Source organism: Phacochoerus africanus, chromosome 7, assembly GCF_016906955.1.
Source record: "Phacochoerus africanus isolate WHEZ1 chromosome 7, ROS_Pafr_v1, whole genome shotgun sequence".
NCBI classification, from domain to species: domain Eukaryota; kingdom Metazoa; phylum Chordata; class Mammalia; order Artiodactyla; family Suidae; genus Phacochoerus; species Phacochoerus africanus.
This window is the reverse complement of record NC_062550.1, coordinates 95,370,934-95,386,631: the sequence shown is the minus strand read 5'-3', so window position 1 is coordinate 95,386,631 and position 15,698 is coordinate 95,370,934. Positions and strand designations below refer to the sequence as shown.

Sequence of the window (15,698 nt, the reverse complement as noted above, 5' to 3'; positions counted from 1 at the left end):
TGTGGTGTAGGCCGGTGGCTACAGCTCCCATCGGACCCCCAGCCTGGGAACCTCCATATGCCGAGGGTAAGGCCCTAAAAAAGACAAAAAAATACACACAAAAAAAGAGTAAATTATGATAAATCTATGCCATAGAATATTTAACATGTAATGAAAATATTTTATAGAAGTTTTAATGATGTGAGGAGTTCCCATTGTGGCACAGTGTAAACGAATCCAACTAGAAACCATGAGGATGCAAGTTCGATCCCTGGCCTTGCTCAGTGGATTAAGGATCCAGCATTGCCAAGAGCTGTGGTGTAGGTCACAGACGCGGCTCAGTTCTGGTTGCTGTGGCTGTGGCTTAGGCTGATGGCTATATCTCTGATTAGACCCCCAGCCTGGGAACCTCCATAGGCCATGGGTATGACCCTAAAAAGCAAAAAAAACAAAACAAAAAAAAAAGTTTTAATGACATGAGAAAATATTATGACTCTTGTTACTCTATAACGTTAAGTAAAAGATACAAAACAAATATACGCATATATATACAATATGAAGTTAATTATATGTATATATGTGTATGTACATTTTACACATGTATAGATAAAAAGATTAAAATGTTAGTTGTGGTTGACTATAATTTGTCATTATCAATAATTAGAATATTTTTCTATTATATTCGCCTTTATTTTCTACATTTTCTACAATGTGTACATATAATTTCTAATTATAAAAAATGCATTAAATGATTATGGACTCTTTCACATACTTATTCACAATACTGGAAAATGAGATATGATAGGCTACTCCAGGAAAATCCAACCAATAGAACAAGTTTATACTTAGGAACAGAGTTAAAAACACTCTACCAACCATTAGCATCAATCAGTACTCTATTACCAATAAAGAAAAATATTTGATCTAGTTCTAAAGGTCTTCATAGGATCTGGGAGATCAACTCTGCATTCTCAAAGGTCAGGATGTATTTTTATTACTAGTGATAATTACTGATGACTGGAATCATACCCTATATATTTGGTAATTAACATAGCATTAAGGGTGTTCAAAAATTAAGTAAGATAATGTAAGAAATAAACATTGCCAGTGGCTGCCTTGTGGTCGGTAGTTAGCTAATATTTGTTTGTAGCTTCTGACATAATTGCAGAAAGTTTTCTGATCTTTTAAAGGACTATGTTCTGGGCCTTAAATAATATATTAAATACATTGTACATTTCCATTAATACGACTTTGGAGTTCCACTGATAGTAAATGTCAAGCCTGAATGCTGGCTAATAGCCTTGAAAATTTGTCTATAAAGTGTATTTTAGCACAAACCTCCCAGATTACAGATCTTCTGGGGACTACTGAGTAACAGAATTTCCAAGTAACCTCTATAGAGAAAGGCAAAATGTAGGCAAAAGTTGAAGTAAAACTTCTAGCAAAACAGCATATCAGCCTGCACAATTATGGACTGTGAAAATCAAATACCCATAGCATACCCCAGCTCTTCATTTGTCATTAATTAATCTTAGTTTATTTAATCATTAATTAAACATCAATGTAATAAGTCCCTATTAAAGGACTGGAACATGTGTAATATATTACTGAACAAAAGAGTCAGTATTTCTGACCTTGTGGAGTTTATAGTCTAGGAGGCAAGTTATCAAGAGTTAGATAATTTTCTGGAATAACTCTAAGAACATTTAATTGCTAATCCCAGGTCTAATTAGAAATGGCAACCTGTGAAGTAGCAAGGGAGAGCCTGGTCTATTCTGAATAATATATGGTTGTTTGGAATTGGACTTTTGAGCTATAACCACATGCATATAAAATATTTAACATTAATTCTACACATATTTATTAGACCCTGATAGACAATGTGCTAGCTGTTGCAAACACAAATAAGAAAAGACAGCATCTCTGCAATACAGATATAACTGTCTCATGAGATAAACGTAATTGTCACCATTAGTTTTGAAGATCAAGAAAAAAGATGGTGTAGGAAAGAAAGGAAAAGAAAGAAAAATAGGGAAGCCCTTATTTAGGGATTACAGATTACTTCACTTAATATGTAACAGCCAAAAAGTGTATTACCATTCCATATTCATGATGAGAAAGCTGGGGCTCAGAGGGTATGTGAATTGCTAAAAGCTATTCATTTAATTAGTGGGAAAGATAGATAGAATTTGAAATGCAATCATTATTATTATCTCACCGATATCTTAAATCATAGCAAGAGTACCATTTACTGTGTGTCTTAAAAATATTTTAAAACGTCTACTAAGGATATGGTAACAAATCAGGTACAATGTGAAATCCATGGGTGAAAACTGCCCATAGATATTCATTCTCAAAACACTATCTAGGAAATATAAGATCTGCTGTAAATGAATGAATCATACATACATACGTACATACGTACATGCATACACACATACATAAATTGATCCAGAAATTTAGGCAATTAAAAAATATCTCAGCATCTTCCAGCTTAATTTTATAGATTTTCCAGTTTTCACATAATTTCATGTTGCAGTAAGGCATAATTTAAAAAATTTATATAATTTATTTCAGGGCAAATTAAGTATTACTTAATGAACAAGGAGAGAGTTATATTTTAAAACCTGAATAAATACAGACATTTTTTGTTATCATTTTCCTTAGGGGAAAGGAAATCATGTTAATTTCAATACGAATAAAATAGTGAGTTTTCATGTTTTACTTTTTCTAGTATTTTGAGTCTTTAACTGGATATATGAAAGTGTGTCAGCATTTGCAAGCTTGAAAAAAAATTTAAAATCTTAGAGTCTCTTGTTAGCTTAGGCAGAGAGCAATGCAAAATACTTTTCACTTCTGGCAAAAACAACAGGAAAAAAGCATTAGTCTCTCCAGGGTGATTTGGTACTTCCTACTCTAGGGTAGTCCAGAAACACAAAATGAGATCAGGCTTTTTCACTAATTTCTGGCCTTCTCTTTCTCTCCATTCTGGCAACGAAATGTGGAAAACATATTTGTTCAAGGGCAATGTGAACTCTTCCTGAACCTCTCAAGACATCCAAGCTTAGTCACAGAAAAACAGAATTTTTTGGTTCTTTCTTAACTTCAACTTCTGAAGCCACTAATGAATCATACAATGGCTTCTCCCAGTCTCCATCCAATCAGAATTAATTTTCCTTCCTTTACTTATCACATTATAAGTAATATTATGCCAGAGTGTGGATTTACAGAATGCTTGATCAAAGACATGCAGTCAGTTTTGTGGTCAGAGTGAAATAGCCCGTATTCTTAAAAATGTCCCCTTTATGCCTCCCAAGCTGTTTAAGCCAAAACTACTATTGAAATAGAATGATGGTTAAATGACTGAGTAGGATGATTTTTTTTTTAAAGGTCAGAGTCTATTACCATGTTTATCTTTATTAGTCTCCAGAGTTATTTGTTCATTTGAGGGTGGCCAGAGAAAGAAGTTAGTTTAGAGATTATTTCATTTTATGAATGGAAAAAATAATTGCTATCAAGATAGGAGGCATTATCTGTTTTAGCAACTGTTACATTATATTTGCCAAAGTCCCAAGAGTTTTTCAGATAATAAATGCTTCTAATACAGTGATTCTCAAAGACTAGTTTGATTAATAAAAATGGGAATCTGCCCAATGTCAAATTGCAAAAGAATTTACCCACATATAAACTAAAGAGTAGGAACCCTTTAGGAAAAGAGAACTAAGCTAAAGGGGAGTCAGCAGCATCTCTGAAATGAAGAAAAAGGCAAAAAAATAAAGAGGAATTACCTTCCCATCCATCTTTCCCCAAACTGTCTGCTTCACTGCTTGAAGGGGGTGTTGAGCAACTTTCAGGGATTGCTATTATGACTGCTCAGCTGAAGATATCATTATGGGTTGTGAAAGACAGCCTTAGATATTAAAAACTTTTACTTCCTTTCACTCATTTCTTTTGTAGAACTCTTCAGTATTTTAAGAAAATAATGCACTGATAGTGTTACTGTTAATATATTTATTTTGAATTCTTTTTCAGAAACACCAACCTGAGGTTTATATTTTTGTTTGACCTTTTAAACGTCAATTTGGAGTTTAACACTATAGCGCATAAAAGCTATGTGATTTGGGCACACACTGATCCAGACCACATTTTCTACCCAGTTTAAATATCATGTTCATTGCTGTTTCCATTTTGCTGTGATTTGAGAAACATCAGGTTTCCATTTCAATGTTCTTATATATTCTTCATGACTTAAAAGTAAAAGAACAATAACTTTAGAGATTCTTTGAAAAACTGTTTAGTTTGCTTTTCTTAATTTCAAGGAATTTCTAAATTCATGTTTCTCATGAGAGAGCATATATTCTGGATTACAATACATCAAAGAAGAAAGTCTTTACTACATGGGGTGCCCTTGGGTAGCCAGTAAACTCTGTAAAAATGTTTTAAGCTTTGCAGTCCACAGTCTCTGTTGCAACTAGTCAACTATTTGCACTTCATGCAACTTTCACTTACCATGGATTTATTGTTTTGATTTTTAAATTTCAAGTGGTTAAAAATGGAAAAATTATTCTTAGGCTGTAGGCTATACAAAACTAGGCTGAGGCTGGATTTGTCCATGGGTTGTAGTTTGCTGACCTCTGATTGGTACACTGGTTAGAAACTTGAATCTTGAAGTTAGCCAGTCCTGAGCAGAACTAAAATTCTATCATGTGTTTTGCAGCCTTTGCAAAGTACCAACCCTCTCAGTATCTCCATTTTTATTGGGACAATTTCTATATAATAACATAATGATTAAGTACAGTTAAGTTCTTATTGTGTACTCATTAAAGTAGCTCCATTATTGGGGCTATAACTTTTTCAAGTAGAGAAGTAAACCTGCCTCACCCTGCTTCAACCTCTATGTAAACAAACAATAGTCAACTATTCTCATTGGTAGAATAACATTTGCCAAACTTGAAGCTTCTTTGTGTCATTCTCTTTCCTGCTTCGAACAATGCTGATTCCTTCAGCTTTAATTTTGAGGTGTTTTTCTTCCAATTCCTTACTCATGTTCTGAAATTATTTTAAATACTCTGAAATGATTCATAATCCTCTGAAACTCTGACACCAAGAATAGACTGAATTTTAAGACTAAGTATGCAGCCATGTTCAAAGTCTTTGCATAACCACATGAAACATTTCCAGAACTGCTGGTTGGGATTTTCTGAAAATTTAAGCATCATATCCAGTGTTTTTTTTTTACAGAAAGAATATTTTATGCAGCAGTATTTTCTATTTTTATATGAATTCAAAATCCTGTTGATACTTCAAAGGATATCCTGTTTGATTTCTTACTTCAACTAGTCACCTCAGTAGTAAGAATTGTCTTTTTACCTTTATTTCCTCTTTATTTTTAAAACTATATCTATAAATTATCTTTGCAAGGATATCTCAGATTGTACTTACATAATAACAGCTACCTTCTCCTACCCCCCGGCAGCCACAATGTCTAACATGTACTAATCTTTTCTTTGTCTCTATAATTTTGTCAAGTCAAGAATGTTATGTAAATGGAATCATACAATATGTAACTTTTTCTCATTTCCTTTTATTGAGTATAATTCCTGTGAGATTTATCTGAGTTATGGATAACTCAGATAAATGGTGTGGTGTGGCATGTTGCTTTTTTATTGCTAGATAGAGTTCCAAGGTATGGATGTACCACAGTTTATCCATATGGTTGAAGAACATCTAAATTGTTTCTAATTTTGAGCTATTACGAATAAAGCTACTGTGAACATTTATATATAGGTTTTTTGTGAACATTACTTCTCATTTCTCTAGGATATGTGCCCAAGAATTCAACTGCTGAGTTATAAAATAATTGCATGTTTAGTTTTATACGAAATTGCTAAATGTTCTCCATAGTAGCTGTATCACTTCACATTCCCACCAGCAACATATGAGTGATCAACTTTCCTCTCAGCCTATCAGCATTTGACTTTTCTCACTATTTTCTAATTTTAGCCATTTTGATACTTGCATAGATAATATCTCATTGTAGTTTTAAATTTAATTTCTCTAATAGCTCATGATATTGAATATTTTTCATGTGCTTATTTGCTATCTGTAATATCATCATCAATTATGAATTCAATTTCTTTAATGGTTATAGGGCTATACAAATGATCAATTTCATTTTTTGAGGAGTTTTGTACTTTTTTTGGCTTATAATAAATTGGTCCATTTACAATCTAAGTTGAATTTATGACCATAAGTTATTCATAGTATTCCTTTCTTATTTTTTTATTGGCTATAGGAACAGTAGTTACATCCCATATATGTGTAATTTGTTTCTTATTTTTATTAATCCTGCTAGAAATCCATCAATTTTATTTTCAAAGAAGCAACTTTTTTGTTTCATTGTTTTTCTCTATTATTTTCTGATTTTCAATATCATTGATTTCTTCTCTTTTCCTCATTACTTTTTGACTGCTTTGCATTTATTTAACTCTTAGATTTCTAATTTTTTGAGTTTAGAATTTAGATGATTTGAGAGCTTTGTATTTTTTTAACATAAATATTTTGTGCTATAAATTTTTATCTCAGAACAGTTTTATCTGCATCACACATATCCTGACACCTAGGGTTAGCGAACACTTCTATCACATCACATAATTATCATTTCTTTTTTGTGGTGAGAACATTTAAGATCTAGTCTCTGGGCATCTTTGAAATATGTAATATAATACTGTTGACCGTAATCACAACACTGTACAATAGAGCTCCAGAAGACTGTGATCTTGAAAATTCTTCTTTTACTACTGCAAATATCTTCCTCAGAAACTGAAGACAAAATAAAAAAAATATGATGTATTACACACAGCTAGTGACAAAACACACAAATCTGGCATTGTTCAAAAGTATCAAATTTTGGAGTACCCTTCATGGTTCAGTGGTTAAGGAACCCAACTAGGATCTATGAGGATGCGGGTTTGATCCCTGGCCTTGCTCAGTGGATTAAGGATCCGTCATTGCCATGAGCTGTGGTGTAGGTTGCAGATGTGGCTCGGATCCTGCCTTGCTGTGGCGTAGGCCAGTGGCTATAGCTCCAATTTGACCCCTAGCCTAGGAACTTCCTTATGCCATGGATGGCCTGAAAAAGAAAAAAAATCAAAAAATCTAAGAAAATAAAAGTATCAAATTTTAACCAGTCAGTCTCTAGGAATCCAAGCAAATGCTGAAGAATTAAGTCCTGTGTAGTTCTTCTGCTCCTCTATAATATGCATGTATTTTATGAAAATTGCATAGCATTTCATAATAGACAAAGTTGTCCTGATGTTTTGTGCTAAGTAAATACTGAGTAATAGTAGTCATACTAGGGCATATATCAAAGCAATCACTAACAAAGTTGTGAATGGAACCTGGTTTATCTAACTTTTGGACTCTGTTTAATAGACTCATTCACCTTATATATATGTAAGTCTACTTTACCATCTCATTACAGAGACTTCTATTAAATTTCAAATGAGAAGGCTCTTTTCTTAGTTTGGGCCTTGGGGTTCTACAGCCACTAAAAGCTTATAACTAAAGGAAAACTTAAGGGCAGTCTTCCTAGTAGTGCTATTATCTAATGAATCACAGCTGATTTTGTTGGCTGAATAGTCTCAGAAGAAAGTTTTATAATGTGTCCAGGGTTCAATGATTGCTGATTCAGTACATCTTTATATAATAGGAAAATAAGAAAACTCTGCAGTAAGCATGTTGAACAAGGTTTTAATTAAAAGCAGTCCTACAGCTGGCAGCAGACTCTGTCCTGTGTTTTTATAAAATTCTTCAAAATATTTTAATCTCTACCTTTACTTATTATTAGGGTAGTTACATTTTTCTGATTGATATGAATAAGAATCATTTTCAGCTCATATAATTAATAGAGTAACACATTTACTTATATAGTATAGTCAGCCAGCAATGGGTGTGTGTATGAAATAAAAAGCCCACCCCTATCTCCCTAGTGTATGACCTCAACTTTGGAGAAGATAATAGAAATGGCTTATGTAAGAGATTAGTTCCTGATGTTTATGGAATTAAAATCCACAGAATGTGCCCTTTGTTTAAAGGCAGAGATGGGAGCTTGCTCTTGTAGTCAGTGCCTTATTTACGTGTACACATGTGTCATGTTTTTAAATATGTCCTCAAGTATAAATTCTATTAGTAGATTCCAGCTTCCATCTCATTGTTGTCTTAGGACATTTTCGTTCTCATATTCCCTTACTATTTATGGCAAGTGGAAATCTGACATTATAAAGAAGAGGCTGATGCAAAAAGTCTGAAGCTTTTTCAATTTTCAAAAAGAAAGCAATATGTCTGCAGTTTTGTAAACTATGTTCAGTGTTCTCAGTTCTCCACTGACTTTGATAAATTACTTTAAAGGGATTTGTTATAAAGAAACAAATCCCCAGGATATATATTTCTCTCATTGCCTCATCTCTTTATTTTTCACATGATTGTCCTGGGAATCTTTGAGAACATCTGGGAGAGCTCTGATTACAAAATCTGAAGTGTTTTGAGCATAGAGCAGTTTGTAATTCTGATTTTCTTTGTTTGTAATGCTGAATCTTGTGTTTCCACCCCTTCTTCACTCTTTTTAAATAGATACCATGTTCCAAGATCTCTTATAAATGGGTTAAGTAAACGAGGTCCATGGAGTTAGGATTTCTCATCACTTAAGGGAAATCTGATATAACAGTTTTCATTATATCTCAATTGATATCATGTAGGGTGAGGCAATTTCATATAAAGAGGGACAAGGGATATACTACAGGGATCTCAGGTTGCAAAACCAGTTTCTTAATTTCAGTATTATAGCACCAGATGTAGCTGCTGTAGGAATTGGTTCATACACGTATTAGGACCTTTTACTCAAAATGTCGACTTTAAATTCACTGAAGTTAGAGACTGGATTACGTTTTATTTCTGTGTGTACCCCCAGTGTTTAACACAGAGACTAGCACACAATATTCAGTAAATGCTTCTTGAATTGAGTTTGTATTATACAATTGATAAACAAGTAAGAAAACAGATTAACCGATAAATAATTATGTTTTAGATTGTGGGTTCCATTACCATTTTAAAGATATTTAGTAAAATTCGAAGAATCGAAAGGTAAATTGATAGGCATAATTTTTAAGAATCTGTTTTTGTCTATTACATGTGATACTACCATTATCAGCTTGATATACTGCAGCCTTATATCAAATAGTATAATACTCATCATAACTATCACTTACTTGGTTTTGTTCTGTGTTGAGGATTTTACAACCATTATTTAATAACTTCAAAACAACTATAAGTTAAGTTCTTATTATTTCATTATGTAAGAAAATAATTAAAAATGAAATTTTTAAATAATTTTCCCCAAACTTTATGACTGAGAATTGAATTCAGATATACTTGACTGTAAAACCTGAATTCTTAACCATTTAGTGATGGAACTAGCACTGGATTAAGAATAAGATCAAATTTTATACTAAGCTTTGATAATAGCTCTGTGTCACCTTGGGCAAGTGATTTAAAATTCTTTGACCTCTTGCTCATTCTGGAAATGAAAATAGAGTGAGCTAATGTATAAAGTCCTTTTTCATTTTAAATGTAATTATCCAGTAATCACAGATAGTTGTTCATTTCAGTCACTCTTACTTCTTTTATACCAAGGACAGCAGAGGTGTCCTTCTTTAATTTTGTTGAAGATAAATAAATAAAAACTATCTAACATTAAATGAATTTGTTATCAATAGTTATTTACATTCTTAATTTCTGAAATGTGTACCTATAAAGCCTAATCAAATCTGATAAAATTACTTTTTATTTTGCTTGCCACTCCTTCATTTAGAGACATATATTAAGCCACAATTAGGCAAAATGGGGGACAAAATTACATAAAATTAGAAGTTTCACATTTTAGTATTTTTCCACTCTCAGTTCAATGTTGATTGATTGAGTCAAAATGCCATTAAAAAGGCATGAGGCAAAAAAAACAAGCAGGAGGAATAACTCTCCCAGACGTAAGGCAATATTACAAAGCTACAGTAACCAAGGTTTGAACTGGTACAAAAACAGACATACAGACTAATGGAACTGAGTAGAGAACCCAGAAATAAACCCAGACACCTATGGTCAATTAATCTTTGACAAAGAAAGCAAGAATATAAAATGGGAAAAAAAGTCTTTTCAGCAAGTGGTGCTGGGAAAACTGGACAGCTGCATTTAAATCAATGAAACTAGAAAACACCCTCACACCGTGCACAAAAATGAACTAAAAATGGCTTAAAGACTTAAACATAAGATACTATAAAACTCCTGGAAGAGAACATAGGCAAAACATTGTCTGACATCAACCGTACAAGTGTTTTCTCAGGTCAGTCTCCCAAAGCAACAGAAATAAAAGCAAAAATAAACCAGTGGGACCTAATCAAAATGACAAGCTTTTGCACAGCAAAGGAAACCATAAAAAAAAAAGACAAACTGCAGTATGGGAGAAAATAGTTTCAAATGATGCAACTGACAAGGACTTAATCTCTAAAATATATAACTTATACAACTCAACAGCAAAAAATAAAAAACAACAACACAATTGAAAAATGGGCAGAAGACCTGAACAGACACTTCTCCAGAGAAGGTATACCGATGGCCAACAGGCACATGAAAAAATGCTCAACATCCATAATTTTTAGAGAAATGTAAATCAAAACTATAATGAGATGCCATCTTGCACTGGTCAGAATGCCCATCATTAACAAGTCAACAAATAGCAAATGCAGGAGAAGGTATAGAAAAAAAAGAACCCTCCTACACTGTTGGTAGGAATATAAATTGGTACAACCACTGTGGAAAACAGTATGGAGGCACCCCAGAAAACTAAATATAGAACTACCATATGATCTAGCAGTCCCACTCCTGGGCATGTATCTGGACAAAACTTTCCTTGAAAAAGATACATGTACCCCCATGTTCACTGCAGCACTATTCACAATAGCCAACGCATGGAAACAATCTAAATGTCCTTTGACAGATGAACGCATTAAGAAGTCACACACACACACACACACACACACACACACACAATGGAACACTACTCAGCCATATAAAAGAAAAATAATGTCATTTACAGCAACATGGATGGATCTAGAGACTCTCATACTAAGTTAAATAAGTCAGAAAGAGAAAGACAAACACCTATGATATCACTTATATCTGGAATCTAATATATGGCACAAATGAATCTATCTACAGAAATGAAACAAATTCATGGACTTGGAGAACAGACTTGTGGTTACAAGGGGGGAGGAAGAGGAAGTGGGATGGGCTGGGAGTTTGAGGTTAGTAGATACAAACTATTGCATTTGGAATGGGTAAGCAATGAGATCCTGCTTTATAGCACAGGGAACTATATCCAGTCACTTGTGATGAAACATGATGGAGGATAATGTGAGAAAAACTATATATACACACACACACACACACACAAACATGCATATATGTGTATGACTGGGTCACTTTGCTCTACAGCAGAATTGACAGAAAATTGTAAATCAACTATAATATAAAAAATAAAAATCTTAAAAAAAGGGCATGTGAAATGGACAAAAAAAAGACATGATAATCATATTAGTAATTTCTTTCTATGGTTGACAACAATCATGTTAATAATTATACCTTTGAATTTATATGGTTTATATCAACTAAGGGAGAAGGAACATGGATAACCTTTTTGTCATAATCCACTATGTGAAAATTAATATGAAGAAAAAAACCAAGATATTGTACCCCTTGTAATTATGCAGCCTGCAAAAGTGTATTAATAAGTGTTAATTATATTATTAATTACTGATTGTATTTATAAATCCACAATATTCATAAATAATGAACAGGAATAAATAATGAACAAATATATATATGATTACAAGGAATCTTGGAAATATGAAAAATTGACTAAATTTTTTTTTTTTTTTGCACCTGTGGCATATGGAAGTTTCTAGGCCAGGGGTCCAGTCAGAGCTAAATCTGCTGGCCTAAGTCACAGCCACAGCAACATGGGACCTGAGCCTTATCTCTGACCCACACCAAAGCTCATGGCAACAATAGATCCCCTACCCACAGAGTGAGGTCAGGGATCAAACCCCGTATGCTCATGGATACTACTTGGGTTTATCACTGAACCATGATAAGAACTCCTCAAATTGCCTAAATTTAAAAATGGACATACTCAGTGTATAGTGTCACTTTATGAGAAACCATCATATTTTTTTTTCCCCAAAGGACTCACTGTAAGTGCATAAAAGTGTCAGTTATTGGTATCACCAGCTTTTTAAATTCACCACTATTATGGGTTTGGAGTGTTTTATATAATTGAATTTTAATTTGTATTTTCGTGATAAAGTATGATGTTGGCCATACTTTCATGGCTTATTTTTTACTCATATATCTTATTTGGCCATATATCTGTTTAATTCTTTTCCCTAAAAATCTTATTACTGTATTTTAAGAGTTCCTCATATATTTTGGACCAAAGTTTTTTGTTTTTATTATTTTTTGTTATAAATACATTTTGCTAACACTCTCCTAGTTTTTTGGTGTGTCTTTTCATTTTCTTAACAGTGTCTTTTAAAGAACAAATTATTTTAAAATTTTATGAAGTCAAATTTATTATTTACAGTGGTCCACCTCTAGAGGTCTACTCAAGAGTTTAGAAAATATGCATTCTTACACTAACTTAAACCTAAATGTTTGTAGCAGTTTTATTCATATTAGCCCCAAAATGGAAACAACTCAGATGTATATTGACTAGTAAATTCATAAACAAAATATTGCAAATATATATACAATGTACTACTACCTAGCAATAAAAGAAATGATACACATAATGACATAATAGCATAAATGAATCTCAAATGAATTATGCTAAATGAAAAAATGCCCAATAGGAAAGACTACATGATTCTTTATATGAAATCCTACAAAACTATGCAACAAAAAGCAGATCACTGTTCTTAGAGTTCTGGTGGGGAGGGTAAGAGGAGTGACTACAAAAAAGGCACAAAGGAACTTTTTGAAGAGATGCAAATATTCAATATCATGACTGTGGAGATTATTAAATGAATGTATGTATCTGTCAAAACCTACTGAATTTTATACTTAAAACTGGTGAATTATATTGTTTATAAATTACAATTCACTTTTTAAAAAGTGAAAAAACTAGTATGATTTACAACATGGCTTTTTTTTTTTTTTTTTTACAAAAGCTGATGTAAAAGTCTTAAGAAATATTTCTTCCAATAGATTTTCTTTCATCAAAGAACTAATAAATAGGGTTAATTGGTGAAAGTAAATGTGTAATGAAGAGAAGTCAAAATCATTAAAAAAAGAAAGAAATCACTTCTATCATTCTACTTTACCGTAACTAAATTTAAAGTATTTCTAAGGCCATAGTGCCCAGAGGAGAAATGTATTTAACATAAAAGAAAAGTCCTATATCAATTGATTAAGAAGACTTCATCAACACCCACTCTTCTTATAGGTCCATTAGTGTTCTAGAGGATTTTATGTCCTGGAGCAAGACGAGGATAGATGAGTGACAAAAACTGTCAAAAGTTCTTTTTACTAAAATCTCTTGTTGGGCATTGGGTTCATAGGATGTCATTGCCTCTTAATAAAGTGGAGCTCAACTGGAGGGGAAGACTGCTTTCCTCCGGAGGTGAAGTATCATGGCCTGAGAGGTGATTCCTAATGGCTTTCATCTAAATTGAAGAGTGAGAAAGAGTACAAAAGCCTTTAGAATCTACATAAAGTGAGGAGAAGGAGAGGAATGTTTCAATAAAACACTCTTGCCAGTCTTCAAAAACTGGACAAGAAGATGTTTGAAAGAGCAAAGCTCACAATATTGGGAAGGACAGAAATAGAGAAATCTTTAAAGGAGAAAAATGTCCCTCCCAACATCATTGAGAAAGATGGAGAAATTTCAAACTATGCTTATACTCCTTACATCTGTTTGTTGCACATTTTCAGGACATAAATATTCCTTTCCAGGTTGAGTCTTTCTCAGTTGAAGAGCCTGAAGGGTAAGGTTGTTTATAGTTAACCTGTTCTGAATCCCTCTTTTGTTCATTTATTTTGTGAGAACAATCACTTCATGTTGGTGAGGTCTGCTCCTCCTTATCCAAGGTTTGCATCTGCATCTTCTCCTCAGTTCCTCACTTATAACCTTGCATTAGCTCAACTGAATTTGAATTAAATAGTTGCTTTCTAATTTGTTTTTATTTTAATAAAATTAATGAAGAGTTTAATAAAGATTTACTAAACATCTAAAATGTATATGACTCTAGGCTAGCTATTGTCCCAGGTATAAAATAAATAAGATGAAATTCTAATCTTTAAGAGGACATCTAGTAAGAGATGGAGGAGATATATCAAAAATAATTCAAGCACAATGCATAATGTAATGTTTGTAGTAAGAGAGATATAAAATGCTATGCAAGCACCTGAGAGAAAGGCATTATAGAATAAATATATTTTAGATATAACAGGGACCTTGGAGATCATCTAGTGTAGTGGTTCTTAAACCTTAGCAGGGATTAGAATTACATAGAATCAGTGTTAAGACACAGTTGCTTGGTCCTATCTCCAGAATTCCTGATTTTTAAAGCTGGGGTTGGTACGAAGAATTTACATTTCTAACAAGTTCCCAGGTGATATTGATGCTGCTGGTCCAGGGATCACACTGAGGATTACTCCTCCAGTTCATATATGAGTAATTTACAGATGCGAAAACTGAGTCTGAGAGAGGTGAAAACTAGCCAAAATGTGCATAGCTCATTAGCGCACAACTGGGATTATGATCCAAGTCTCCTGGTTAAAGCTGAGTTTTCCTTTTTTAATGCATGCTTATGTGAGTGCAAGATGTGATAGGAGGGGAAGGATTTCTACAGATTAAGATAATAAGAAAGGCTTCCCCCATCTGAGCAGGGACCCAGGGAAAAGCTATAGCAAGCACAAAACTTCATTTTGGCTAAAGCTAGTGAATTGGCTATTGCCTGAACTGTGATAGAACTGTTCGTTTAAGTAGTTATGTATTGAGTGGACTGAGGGAGAAGCCCAAAGGACAGTAGGATGATGTAAAATCTAGCTGAGAGGTAAAAAGGGCCACAACGAACACTAAGGGAGTAACAGTGAAGTAACGAATTGTCTATTTATGGTTTAGAAGGTAATCAGTTATCTCCCTTTTTGAACTAGAAAGTATCCCTAATAATAAATTCAGAGTAACAAGCTGAATTCAGAAGACTCTGAGGGTAGGAAAAATCATAGCCAACTGAATTTTAAATATCGGTATTAACTTTTTAATGTTGCATCAGAAGTATACTCTGAATATTCAGCTTTGTAAGTAGTTGGAATAACCAATAATTTGAAAAGAAACATTAATTTCTTAAGCCAGCTCTAAAATATTTTTATTAATAACTCAAAATAGATAGAAATTATCTTCATGTCGTCTGGCTCCTGCTATCCATTTTAATAATTTAAAATGAAATAAAATAAGTGGAAAAGATAAGGAAATTTAATAAATTCTAAGTTTAAAGATCTAAAATATTCTGTTTAAGGGACTGAAAATTTTAAACTTTAGAGGCTGTTTTTAGTGAATATGTTTCTCAAGATTATACTTTGTTCAAAACTACATGGAGGATTTTATTTGA

At 33.0% G+C, this 15,698-nt stretch overlaps 1 long non-coding RNA gene across 1 annotated transcript in view; it reads right to left on the bottom strand.

The window, feature by feature from the left end:
* Positions 1 to 3,862, bottom strand: part of LOC125131554 (uncharacterized) — a 38,043-nt gene extending 34,181 nt beyond the window's left edge. The window contains exon 1 of the long non-coding RNA XR_007135969.1: positions 3,768 to 3,862. This is a non-coding gene — a long non-coding RNA (uncharacterized LOC125131554). The remainder of the gene's footprint in view (positions 1 to 3,767) is intronic.
* Between the last annotated feature and the right edge of the window lie 11,836 nt (positions 3,863 to 15,698).